This window comes from Photinus pyralis, unplaced genomic scaffold, assembly GCF_008802855.1.
Source record: "Photinus pyralis isolate 1611_PpyrPB1 unplaced genomic scaffold, Ppyr1.3 Ppyr1.4_LG8, whole genome shotgun sequence".
NCBI classification, from domain to species: domain Eukaryota; kingdom Metazoa; phylum Arthropoda; class Insecta; order Coleoptera; family Lampyridae; genus Photinus; species Photinus pyralis.
In genome coordinates this window covers 11,547,103-11,561,616 of record NW_022170819.1, presented here as the reverse complement: position 1 = coordinate 11,561,616, position 14,514 = coordinate 11,547,103, and the positions used below count along the sequence as shown (strand labels likewise).

The following is a 14,514-nucleotide window of genomic DNA, read 5'->3' as shown; positions in this document are numbered from 1 at the left end:
CTAGGAAGTCTTTGTCGGATTACTCACACGCATAATGCACACTTACCACCCTGTAAGCTGATGGATGACGTAATGCACGTCTTCTTTATAGGTTTCTCGAAGTTCATCAACCCGCAGGTAATCGCCTTAATCCGCTTACCTTGTTATTGTTTTCGTATTTACATAAACATGTGCTTGATTTGCAGACGAAGTGCGGTTAATTATGATCATGCAAATTAAGATATTTAAATAATGAAAAGCAGTCTACGAAAAATTGAGATAATTATAGCCAATCAAGGTATTTATTTTTGGAAAGCATCGATAATTCTAGCGGTAGTCCCACCGCACTGATAATTTCGCGTAACTGTTAACGAAACAACGCAATTCCAGTAAATGCGATGGATTACTAACACCAATCCAGTTTTCAATTTTGTTTTAAACTTCCGAAAATGCTTTAAAAATCCCAGTGGTATTGGATATACCTAAAAATTCGGTCTATGATAGTTCCGCTAGCGGGGTCTATGGTGTTTTATTACGAAAAACACGATCGCACTCCTGCTTCAGGGTAAACCGAAAGAGGTTGGAAGTGGCTGTTTTTTGTATTACTGTCGGCTGTGTCTTCGGAGGCTTATACGTATTTCCTAAACGGAAATACTGACTTATTGTCAATATTAAATTTCAAAATTAAAGTGTACAAATGAAATTCCCCAATTTAACAAACCCCCAATCAAGAATGATCGATTAAATTGATTACTGAATCTTAAAACAAGTTTTCACAAATTAATGAATTGATATTTCGGGTAAAAATTCGCACGTATAGGGTCAAGTACAAGTAAAACATACAAAGGCAACTTTTACCTTAATTTATGTTAGATGTTGACGCCGAGAAGTGAGCTCAGTTCTCGCATCCAAAACCTGAAATCAATCAAAAGAAAACCTTCCAAGCTGCAGGGCTCGGTATATTAGTGGAAAAATACCTAAAGTCCCTCGCTCTATTCGTATATCATATAACCTGCACAACATTTTCGTAAAAGAAAAACGCTAACGTACATTTTCATCACTTTTATAGGTTATCAAAAAAGTAATATATGCGTCATTCGCTCTTTTTGGGTGAAAGTTAAATTTGTAAAACAAAATTTGAGTATATTCGCTTGCTTAAGATATACGGGGAGGAAATTAAAAAATTGTCAATTTCAAAATAACTATAAAAAACATGTACCTATTACAAAAGTTTCTTTATAATGATAATCTGCTGTTTTCAGAATAAGTAGGTATACGGGGCCGGGTAAAAAAGTTTTTTCGGATATAACATCATTTTTTAAATGCAACACCCTGTATATTTCAATCTAAAAGAATGGTATATTAAATTATCAATTCGAAAATGTAACAGACTATGGATTATGGATATTATTAAAAACAAGATACAAGAGGCACAGAAAAATTCAAAAGATTTAATTTTGAATTTTTGTGTCTTGTTTCAATTTTTTTGAAATTTTGTGTTACATTTTTGAAAAGATAATTTAGTATGCCATGTTTTTGGGTTCAAATTAATGTACCTAGGTGTTATATTTAAAAAATGAGGTTTGGTCCAATAACTTTTTTACTTGACCTCGTATACTTGCAGTATAAAGAAACTTTTGTATAACAAAATTATATTTCTGCATCTCTAGCAACTAAGAAAACATAGGGTCATTCTGAAATTTACGATTTTTTTATTTCCCCCGTATCTCTTAAGCAAGCGAATATTCTCACATTTTGCACATCTGATTTTTGGAGTATGCGATATGCATATCTTCCCAATCCAACATGAGTTGGAAAATGCGCTAAAGAAAGAAACATAGGCACGAGGTGTTCCCAAGGGGTCCCCCATCCAAGTACTGGCCGTGCGGTGTTGTTAATATTTTCGGTGACGTTTCCCTTGCCAGGTTGCCATATTTCCCTCTCACTTCGGACCATCGACCACGGAGCAGACAAATATTAAACATGAAAACGAAAACATCGAAAAACGAAGCAGGCCAACAGGTTTGAGGTCTTAGACAAGGAAAGAGTTTGAGGTTATGCATATGAGTACAGTGGCGCGCGGCTGGCGCGTGGACATGGTTCTGGTTGCATACTATGGTATAGGGTATAGATGCCACGGACGCGTGCCGGGCCAGGTGTTAAATTCAGTGCAAACGCCTAATGCCATTGCGAAAAATAAGTAAACCGGATAATGGATCCTCGAAAATTGTGGAAATTCGCAAATTTCCCCCAAAAATGGCCGAAATTCGCATTTCCCTACATTTCCGCACACCATCAAAAGAGCTGCGGAATTTCCCTCAAAAATGGAAATTTCCCTCGTATTAATACCACTGCTAACAAGGTGTTTTCAACGTGGTATGACCGTTGTCGAAAAATGCAGTGTTCTACGGGAAACGATTGCAGAACCCTTTCTTGAAAAAAGATCACAAGAATGCAAACGCGCCGTGAATTTAGGGGATTTGAGCTTTGAGTACACTTTTAAAAGATCGTTAAACAATTTTCGCATGCTTGACGCAAAAGTGCATCATGATCACAAACGGAATATGCGTGAGTCACGTGTTAAGAAAAAGATGCACAAAAAAAAAAGAAATCCAAAACAACCAAGTTTCAATTATCTACCAATAAAAAATTGAACATAATTAATAATTCTGTAAAAGGCCAACAAAAATGTTCCTGTGGGAATTTGAACAATTAGTGTTTAATAATAAAGCGGCGCATACATATATCAGCAAATTAATACGACTTTTGGCAATGTACAGAGTGAGTCAACGATTGCGCGGAGTAACTTAATGCGTAGATTCTAGAAGATAAGATTTTTCGATAGAGTGCTTTTTTGTATTATGATATGGTTGAATATTCTCCACGTTTTAAAAATATTTGGAATTATACAAGGTGCGCTCACAAAGTAGGGCGCCAAAATGGTACATTTTTTAAATAGAACTCCCTGTATTTGAATGCATTTTTTAATGTAATGTAATTGTACTTCCAGGGTGTTTTTTTGTAGATCCAAAGTTACAAAACTTCATATTAAACAATCTCACTTTTTTGTAATGAAACACCCTGTCATCTTCTAGCACCTCCAAAAACCTTCATCTTTTGATAATAATGTCTTATAGCTATCTCTGATAGTTTTCGAAATATCTTGATTTTCCTGGTTTTTATATTCTAATCTTAAATAAGTTATATGTAATTTACATAATAACGAAGTGGCCATGCAAAAAAGAGGCAATTTTTATCTTCCTGATTTCCCACTAAAATAACCATACATTTGGATACTTTACATACTATCCAGATAGTCTATAAACTTGCCACGTAAACACTTTAGCCGTAACATATTGCTGTGTTTATTTGATGAAATTTTCGGAAATCCTAATTAAGGTGGACAAGGGCGGTCTCCTTTTTTGTGTAATTAACATTCGTAGTTAAATTTTATTAATTGTCGTTGGTCTGTAACGGCATGGAGATTATTATGTCATACGAGAAAGCGGTCAAGGTTGTTTTTGTTTAGATTTTATTTAAACGTAGAAAGTTCCGGGAATTTATGGGTCTTTATCTGTTATCAAATGTAATTGCTTAATTTAATAGACAGGTAGATGTGATTTATCACCTTTTCTGTGTAGTTAAGAGAGATGAAATTTTATTTTTCCTAGAATTCAAGTTTGCATTTATCTTTTAATGTCTGATAACAAATTGATTTGGAAATTTAATCGACCTAATTTTCTTGGCCTAATAACGATCGCTGATAGGATAGTTTTATTTCTCTCTTTGTTGTCAACTTTGTATGATTGTTTTTATTTTCGGAAGAAGGGGCCTTAAATAGGACGTTAACAAGAAAAGCGTCGCTTTTAGCCACAGCGTACGCAGAAATACGTTCCGTTGAAGATTTAAAATCAGCTTTTTGTTACGTTCAGCGCCGAGTTACGTTTGTTTATGCTTAGTACAACGCCGAATTTTTTTTCGTCTTGAATTGAAGTTTTTTTGTGAATACCTTTTATTTGGATATTCCAATTCCCGGACAAATTAATGTCATAATTTTAGTCTATTTGTAATAATTGTTTGTGTTTTTGTACCATTTTCCTTTGGTAATTTTCACATTAATTTTCCGTGTGTTTCATTGTAACGACTTCATTTCTAATTTAACTGTTTTTTTATTGGATGCTTGCTCAAGGTCCATTTTAATTATTCAAAATTTTGCAGTTCAGTTTGGAGTTTAAGGTATTTGGTTTGACCTACTATCTGTTAGAAGTAAACAGGTTAACTGAGAGCAGAGTCGAATCTCTCCTCTTTGCTGGGAAGAAGTTTTGTTCCGTGATAAGTAAAGGGCAAGAGCTAGCTAGGGTTTGGTTTTGGTGTTTTGTGTACGGTCTTTCTGGCCTACGGATCAGTGCACACAACAATATACACTACTTTAAAGATAGACTCAAAAACGCAATTTCTTGATCACTATCACTGGCCACCAGCGTAATAGATAAAGCCTGAGAATCTCATTTTGAATCATTAACGATGAATAGTGATTCTTTGAAAGAGTAACGTGACAATTTAGTAATTAGGTCTGTACAGAGAAACATGAAGCAAGGGGTTCTATAGACAATATAGTGTGTCACAGATCGCGTGGGATTGCATGGGTAAGTTTCTTATTATTAAAAATAGAGAATTGGTTAAATGGACAATGTTTTGCAGTTTTAGACGCTTATTTAAAATTTCATTGTGGAAATTCAAAATGTCGAATAGGTTCGACGTAGATTTAAAAAAAACTAAAATTGGTCATGTCCTTTAATGTCTTATATCATCGAAAGTATAACAGATATAAAAAAAAGATTTATATAAAAATTACTGTCTTTGATACTCTTCATTTAGAATTGATGTTGAAAAAATTCAAGATGGTTACTTTTAAAGGAACATTTCCTAAATTTCTAAAGTTAAATAGGCGCCATATTGGATTTTTAGATTATTTGATAGATTTTTTATTCTCTTTTCAACGAGCTATCATTGCATAAGATTGAAAATAAGATACCTACCAGTTATATCAACGGTTTTTATATTTTAATCAAGTAGGCCGTGATGAATAAAAAAACACAAAACAATATTTATTCGAGGCAACAAAACAATGAAATTAATTACATTAGATGTTTAAAATACAGGCCATTATTAGTGAAACACACTTCAAGACAGTTTACTTTAGGCAACGTGTGGCCATTGATGCTAGAACACGCCTTTAGAACGGCTTCGCGCAGTTATGCACGTTATTATTATTATTATTATTATAGTTAAAGCGAGGTGTCTAATAGCATGACATATTTTTAAGGGGATGGTTTGTAGTTATATTGTAGGTATGTAAGTATGGATAATAGGATAGTCAATAAGTGACGTCATAAAAGTCAAAATTTTTCTATGCCTACTTATATAAAATTTTGGAGGGAGTAACGCCCACCAAACCCCCCTCCCATGAGTGCGCCCCTGATATTTTAAACATCTGATGTAATTATTTTCATTGTTTTGTTGCCTCGAATAGATTTTGTTTTGTTTTTTTTTTTAATTCATCACAGACTACTATGATTAAAATAGAAAAACCGTTGATATAACTGGTATCATATTTTCAATCATATGCTATGATACGTCGTTGAAAAGAAAATTAAAAAATCTATCAATTAATCTAAAAATCCAATATGGCGCCTATTTAACTGTAGAAAGTTAGTTGTTCCTTAAAAGTAGCCATCTTGAATTTTTTTTGACATCAATTCTAAATGAAGCGTATCAAAGACAGTAACTTTTATATAAAACTTTTTTTTATATCTCTTATACTTTCGATGATATGACATCCAAGGAAATGACCAATTTTAGTTTTTTTGAATGTAGGTACTTCGAACATATTCGACATTTTGAATTTCCACAAGGAAATTTTAAATAAGCATCTAAAGCTGGAAAACATTGTCAATTTAACCAATTCTCTATCTTTAATAATAAGAAAGTTATCCATGCAATCCCACCCGATCTGGGACACACTGTATATTTAATCTTATTCAGATTCTGGTGTAAATTGTATCGTGGACGTGGGGAAGAATAGTGGTGGTCGATGAACAAGTCTTTACATTTGTATTTGTGTCATCATAAAGCTCCCAAGTTCCAACGCCCATCAGCTCGGTAGCAATGTGCATTAAAATGAATGGGAAGGCAAATAGTTTATGAATCCTCCTAGTCTGAAAATACATATCCACCAAACACCAACAAACGATTGCAACTTAAAAAAATGAAATATTGCAACTTGGGGGGGTTAACTATACGCCCAAATTTTACCGGTGCCAAGTTAGCCCCCTACTTTTGGAATTTTCAGAATTATTGCAATCGTTTGTTGGTCGTTTGTTTTGCGCCCAAATTTTTGAATTTTGATTAATTCAATAACGATCAACCAACAAACGTGAAAAAGTAACTAACAAACGGTCAACAAACGATTGCAATAAAAATTCCAAAAGTGAGGAGCTAACTTGACACCGGTCTGGTTCTTCTTCCGCAATTCTAACTCGTCAAATTAAGGAAAATTGAGTTTATACGTCACCGACTGTACTGTATGCTTAAGATAATACAAGGCAGTATTATTGTGCGGAAACTTACGCATAGACTTTATCTACAGATAAAAAGTAAGGACAAAAAAACACAGTCACGCCGCGAGCGAGACGACGCCTTCATTTTTTACAGCACCAAGCCAAGAATACCAATTCCTCGAGAGTTGAGTAGGACACGTTCTCTTTGTTTTCAAATTGAAAATAAACGGGCGCGCTGTGTTGGTGTTACAAATTACGACGATAACACCGCGCTTTTCGTTCCCACCCGCATCGCCGCGGAGTAAATCCGGCGCCTCCTTTATTTTCTCGTTGACGTAACGTAATGCTAAGGATCATGTGCGATGTCTGCCCGCACACATTAAACAAAAACGAGTCGGGAGTCATTCATTTGTTTTTCGGAGTTGTGTGTGAATGATAGGCGCCGAGGCCCCGACAATCGCGAATTGTGAATAGTGCGTTGACATTTGCTGCTGTTACATAGTCAATTTACAAGGTTATAATTGATATTGCAAATGTCTTTGTCGTGACATCATTTGTGGCCGTAGATAGTGAACGTAAAACCAAGGGTGTGTTAAGTAAGTAAACGTTAAGTGTATTAATTAATGTCGCATATTATTTTCGATGTATTTATAGAAGTCCTTAGATTAAGACGCTAAACACTGATATTAATTCTTTCCGATAAATGTTGATGGCCTTTAGGAAGATTTGGGGGCAAACGCGAAGACTATTATTAAAGATCTTTAATTAAGACGTTTCTTATACAGGGCTTTAGTTCAAATCGAGCCACCGCCGATTGTAATTCTTTTGATCGAGTGAAGATATCCAATCAGGAAGATTTTAATACGTATAACTTATAAGTAATCGATTTTGTCGATCAACCTGACAATGACCTTAAAGTAAATTTAATTGAAAATTTCACTTCTTCACTGTATGAATCAACTCGAGATAAACTGCGTACTGCGTCATAATTCATAGAAGATTATAATAGGTTGCTGGATGATGTATCCAGAGCTGGGATGATTACTCAAAAAAAGTAATCGAATACTGATTACAATTACTTTGTCATAAAAGTATTTAATTACAGTAATTAATTACTTCAGAAAAGTTGTATTCGATTACTGATTACAATTGTAATCGATTACTTTAGCATTGTAATTACAATTACTTTTATTTTTAAACTTATGTAGGTAGGTAGGTACATCTTACACGTACCTATCCATATTTTTTAACGTTCATTGATATTTTAAAGATATTTCGATAAAGTCAGATATTCCATAAGTAAGTTAAAGATCTATAGTAACCGATGCACTTGGATTGGAAGTAGAAATTGGAATTTATGTACATGCTACACCTAATTTTTACTAAATAGGCATGTTAAAAATAGGCGAAATTACACAGTACTTCATCAACTAATAGAATCAAAACAAATAAGTACAACAGACATAGAGGTAGATAACTAAATTACTCTATTGTAATCATGGTTAGGTACCTTAGTATTCCTGATTACGTTCCTAACCATGACTACTTTTGTACTCATGATTACAATATGATTACTAATTACGATTACTACTGAGAAAAGTAATTAAATTACAATACTGATTACAGTACTTTAAAAGTATTTAGTTACTGATTACTGATTACACAGAAAGTAATTAAATACTGTAATCAATTACAATTGTAATCGATTACTTCCCAGCTCTGGATGTATCACACTCTGATACTGAACAGTGAAGATTTTCATCATCCGGCATTGAATGTCGAAATGAACTTCCCAAAAATAATCAAAATATGCTGCTACCCTGTAACCAGTATAGATTGGCCTCCAACTAGTCCCACTTTACTCTCATCAAAATGTCATAACGGCTGTATTAGAAAGTTAGAACTATACAGGATGATTTATGCAGTACTGGCAATACACATGTTTCAAGATACAAATCTACAAAGCGCTCGTATCAATAATGGTAGGTACACGAACATACTCTTGATTGAATGCTATGCTGCATAAGGTGTAATAAGGCTATAGGGTAAAAACAGGGACAGACGGGCGGAAAAGTGGTGTAATAAGCGCTTCCACTTTCGGTGGCTGAGACAAAAAGCTTACAAGGCTTCGAGACCCGATAAAAAATAAACATTCGAGAGATTTTCGGTCCAGCATCAAATAAGAGCGTGTTTTATTCTACGTTGTCTAGGTGTAAAAAAAAACAATCTTAAAAAAATATTTGTTTAAACTAATTATCGAAGCGTCTGCACACGAATGGGGAATGGCTGTAATCCTCTTGAGGTAATGTTATTTTCATATAATTCCTCTTTGTTAACACGTTGCTTTTTAGGTTATGCCATATATGCGTTAATTTAATTCCCTATCTTTGTTTTATTTATATTGTAATCCGCAACCCATTTATTAATGGGGTACGTAAGTTCAAACTAATTGGATTTCGGTCGGTGTTTTGGCATTATAGACTATAGTTTTTGGATATATTTTCCTTGTACGTTGCTAGCATTGGGGTTATCGCAGTAAAGAATTACCGTGTTCTGGATGAAATGCCCACTCGCTTTCGAATTGACGCATACTAACTGTGGATTAGCTGGAACTGATTTATTACAAAGATTAAAATTGAAGTATCGCTACGCAAATGTTTATTGGAAATATCGGAAATTGCAAACTTGATGATACCTGTTGATAATTGCCTTTGACGTTTGTTTATCTGGCCGTTTATCTTTACTAACGTCGTGACGAATTTTGCTCTGCAAGTGATTACATGAAATATAGAAGTTGCTATTGTCCAATAAACTGTAAATTGCAGTTTAATTTATCTCTTGGCTTTGTCGTTAGTTTTAGCGCAAGGTAATTATTTATTTGTCTGTTTGTGAATGAGATTAGATTAAGTTACATATAGCTTCTAAGTACTGAGCTGAGCTGAAAATTTGCATTTAGTTAAGGGTAACCTTGCACAGACTGCCAATTTATTTACTGTTTTTTCAGGCCTGACGCCCAAAATTATATGAGCTTTGTCAAACGTCGGTGATTGTTTCACCAGAAGACCCGTTTCCCCTTGCTAGCAGTGGCCAATTTTCTTTTCCGTTACGAGGTTCGCTGCAACCTCGACTGCAACCTTTTACGCGGAAGTTTGGCTCTTTATCTGAAATTCAAAACTAAGAAGAATCAAGAGTCTTTAGGGAAATTCTCCTAAATATTTTTATTCCCTTTGTAGGTACCCTCTCTGTCGACAAACCGTTTTCGAGATATTCGTTTCACCAGCACCCATATTTCTTCCAGGCGGTTTTCTTTGCGATCGCGTTAAGGGGTAGTGGACAAGGACAATGGTTGGTAAAAATTAATTCCTTTCATGAGACCTTTCATTAGAGTACTATGAAGGATAAAGCAACCCCCCCCCCTCCCAGTCACGGGCAATTGCGCAGTATAGTTTATGCCAACCAATTCATTTTCGATGGGTCATTTCATTAGAATAACCACGAAGGGTAGAACGCGTGGTCCCTACCTCCCCCCCCCTTTTTTCAAAAATGTTCCTTGGCACCACTAAAGGCATGCGTACATATTTTCAAAAACAGTCTCAAGAAATAATTTTGCCGGGGGGGGGGGGGAGCAGACTCTAGGACTGTTTCCCTCAAAGTACTTCAAAACCACAGAAGTGGGTCCGGACGAACAAACAGACGGACGGACCAGACGCAAACGAAACTCTATAATCGGTACACTATTCAGGTCTCTCTTCATCCGCGGAACAAAAAAAAACGTAACTGGGAGCATGGTATGTGTTGTACGGTGGCTGCGGTGGGGTTGTGACGTTGTTGTTACGAACTTGGCGGACGTGATCCTTCAAGGGGCGGAACACTTCTGTGTTAATTTTTTTATTGACAGTTTGACCACCAGGGGCAGCAGGTACAAACTCTCTTTGTACTAATCTTTGACGTCGAAAAAAACAGTGAGCATTACCGACTTGCTCAGGCGAACCTTTTTCGGCCTTGGAGACTGGTTGGTGTGCCACTCCGCACTCTGTCGCTTGGTTTCAGAATAATACTGAAACATCCACGTCTCCGTAGCAGTTTTGCTCAATTTGACACAAAACTTGATTGAATAATCCTGCTCCAAAATGGCTACATTTTCACTTTCCCAAGTTTTCTACAACTCACTAAAATAGTAGTTAAATTCATAAAAAGAAATAAAAAAACAAATGCAATGCCTACCTCGATCATGTAGCAATAGTAGAAAGAATCGTTATTTAAACTGTCATTTTTAATACATAATAAATTCCTGGCACCTTCTTATGTTAATAGATGCACACCTCTGAATGCAAAACAAAATTTTAATCCAACCAAAGGAATGGTATCACTGAAATAAAATGCAAAATTCCCAATCAATGAAGCAAAATAACCAAAATCTGTTTCATGCAAATAATTTTCACGGGTCGATTCCTTTAGGAATATCAAAATTACTTCGAATAAAACTACTTACAAATTCCTAAAAATAATCGACTACTACTTGGTACGAGGGGTTGGTCACTACTTATTTTAGGGGAGAAAGATTTGCTTCACTGTCTAAAAAGTACGACCATTTCTGCTTAGAATTATGTTTAGAATCTCATCAAATTGTCCTAATATTTCCCTTGAACTTCCTCATTCCGTTCCTTTCTTCCTTTCCACCAAATTTGCTATTTCCCCAGAATTTCCTCTAATTTCGTCCATTTCCTACATATTTTCCAGCTATTTCCTCGAAATTTCCTATACAGGAGACAAGAATTTCCCCCGTAATCAACTCCTCGACTTTATACAGATCAAAAAATTTCAAATGGTAATATTCTCGTCTGGTAACAAATTGATGTTACCTCTGCTTAGAAAATGCTATTTGAATCTTGCCCACCAGAAAAACCGGAAAGGGATTTATTTCTGAACGCAAATGATCTCGACCGGCGTGCCCTAACAACCAATAGAAAACTCGTATTTACGGCACGTGCTCGGCTGACGGCTTTAAACTTTTAGGTCGCAAGAGAACCTGGCAACCGCATTTTCTTCCCCAATACGTTTCTTGTTATCGCCAGACATACTTTGGTTCACGTTCGCTATGACGCGGTATATGTGTGAAGTTCCCAATGTTTAGCAAAATCCACATTTAAAACGACATTTTTGAAACGGCAAAGGGACCACGTTGACAATGTTTTTAGCGCAATTTTTAAGAATTAAAAAAAATGTGCTATTGTTTGTTTGCGTTTTGTCCGCCCGGACCCACTTCTACCGTTTTGAACTACTTCTAGGGGAATGGTCCTAGAGTCCTGAAATTTTTTGCAGTAGGTAGCCTATACCTTGAAGGCGTGCCAGACGGCTATCAAATTTCGCTGTCTAAAAGGTCCTTCATGGTACTCTAATGAAAGGTCTCAACGAAAGGAATTAATTTCTACCAACCATAGCCCTCCTCCTCGACCTCTTATCGTGATCGGGTGTATTCCCTTATACCTCAAGGGTACTCACAAAGGGCGATTGAGACGTCTGCAAGAAATGTATCCATTGGTGATTTTGGTAAAAAAAATGCGCTTTATCTGCACAAGAGTTGTGCACAACTTATACTTGTTTTGGGTTTTTCGTGGTACAGCTTCAGAATCTCATAAAAGTCGTAGAGCGCTCGTTGATTTCTCTATTGGCTAGTGCAGCACGAAACTTTTTTTTAAATTTCAAATCACTTCGCGATGATTCCCAAATTTATCAATTATTCACGGATTCCGTCGGGGAAACTGCAAAACGCATTGCCTTGATGCGCAATAACCAACCTATGTACTCTTCGTCTTGGTAAAATGTTTGTCCAACTTCGTTGAGAACGCCGAAAACAGTAGGCAGGTACTAATTTACGTATGAAAAATGCAAATGTGCGTTTTAATTAATCAGGTGTTTTTACTACGTCTCGATTGTATAATATAGCGCTAAGGCCTCACTGACGTCATTAGATCGGTGTACTGGTTTGCTTGTGTTTGATTATAAATTATTGGACAAAAAGAAGTATGATTTTTAAATTAATCTCGTTTCATTGACAATAAATAATCGGCCCAGTAAAATGACCATGGAATCTTTTATTTTCAAAATCTTGATGTGGCCCGTGTCTAAGTTTAGCACATGCGATTTATGGAAATGTTTATGTTAATTTATCACTTACTTGCAGTCACATTTATAACACGTAAATTTAATCACTAGCACGATTTTCACTATATCACTTCGACATCGATGTTAAAACTGAAACTAAACACAATTTTATTGAATTATACATTGTGTGTATTATGAGGATCTCGAAAACCATAGAAGATACGAAGATGGCCAAATTAGAGAAAAGTTGCGCAATTAAAGAATTATTATCATGCAACCAAGGCATTCCGAAATGGGTCCGAGAGGTATTCTCGCACGATTAGAGCGTTGCGCACGGGTGCACCATTCTGTTGAAACTAACAGTTTCCAACTTTTGTTTTTTTTTGTGTGCCGTACATCGTTGTATTCTTATAAAATTTGTTACTCAATATAGCGTGTATTTTTTTACGGACCATATAAAAAATAAAGTTGCTGATGACTGCTGCGGAACGAAACGTTGTCTTGAAACTCTGTCAACGCTGTGTTGTAGAGCTCAAATAGTGGTAATTAGAAAGAACCTCAGAAAAAAATATAAACAAAATCGGTAAATTTGGGCGTTTCTGTCAAATCTTCGTAAGTAATCAGAATTTCTCATTTACTTATCTTAGACACAGTGTATAGCAAACAAAAAGCGCTTAGCAAATTTTAGATAGTTGGCATATTTCAGAGAACGAATGAGTCATCGGCACTTGTTTCTTATCGCCGCCGGTAACTAATCCTTTATCGACTTGATGGCGCCTTGATTTCGTTCTAGAAAATTCGTTGCAATAGTTTTCTCGACTGTTTTAACTAAAAGAGACTGGGAGCGCAACTTCGAGACAAGGCCGTGACAAAATACGTTCTTAGTGACTGAAAATAAGAAAATGGGTGTAAATTCTGAGATGAGATCAATTAATATTATTAATTTTTTGAATTCTCGAATAAATACATCCAAAAGAATGCGTTACATCTGCCTCCATTCCTTAGCGCCCGTGACTATCCTGTATCGACTTGATGGCGCCCCGATGTCGCTTTAAAATATTCGTTACACAAGTAATAGAAAGGGAATTGACTTTATCTGTCAACAAATTGATTTTGATATCGCTCAAATCATGCCAAACGCTTTCCCCACCAAAAACAGATCAAACTGGTTGTGATCTATATATTTTTTACCACAATTTTTGTTCAAAATATACCAAAACTAATATTTTTGTAAAAGATCCAGAATCTGGGGACGCCATGGCTTTGTGTTCCAGGTTTCCGTTCTACAACTAGGATATGTTGCGGATGCGGATGTAAATGAAAGAATTTACATTTAAGTGATCGTTAGCATCGTGTTACATCTTTTAAATAGCCGTCATTAGTACAAACCATCAGAAGCGGCAGCTGTGGTGAAAGCTGTTCAATCGGAATTAACAAAAAAAAGTGCTGCACGTCACGGATTGTATCCATAATTTTAATTTAATCGATGACGAGTATTGGTTTGATGTGGGAGTAAGAGGAAAGGTCAAGAGTTACTTAATATGTGCGCCTTCGAAAGAAAATTTGAATGTGAACGACCTTTCGTGCGAAATTTTAAAATGTTGTCTTTTCAAGGTTGCGCGTCTATCAATTTCATCGCGATGAACAAGACAAGTTAATTCGATATGACTCACTTTGAGGAGGGCGTATCAATTGCCATTAATCGAGATTAATTTCCAGGGATCGGTTCTGTTAATTGAGTACGTTACGATTGCCAGAACCCATTCAATTATTATGATACCCAAAGTCGGGCCGTTCGCATTGTGTCCCAAAAATGGTACCTGTACAAATAATGTCCCCGTTAAATCACTGGGGGCCAGGGGGTATTAAT

At 35.8% G+C, this 14,514-nt stretch overlaps 1 protein-coding gene across 2 annotated transcripts in view; it reads left to right on the top strand.

Annotated features, from left to right (window-relative positions):
• Positions 1-14,514, top strand: part of LOC116178003 (SH2 domain-containing protein 4B-like) — a 59,054-nt gene that overhangs the window by 31,647 nt on the left and 12,893 nt on the right. The window contains exon 1 of one of the 2 annotated variants that reach the window (XM_031497230.1): positions 6,868-7,135. The exons of the other annotated variant lie outside the window; for it this stretch is intronic. The gene's annotated coding sequence lies outside the window, so the exon portion shown is untranslated. Of the gene's footprint in view, positions 1-6,867; positions 7,136-14,514 lie in introns of those variants that run through there. 2 annotated transcript variants of the gene reach the window in all.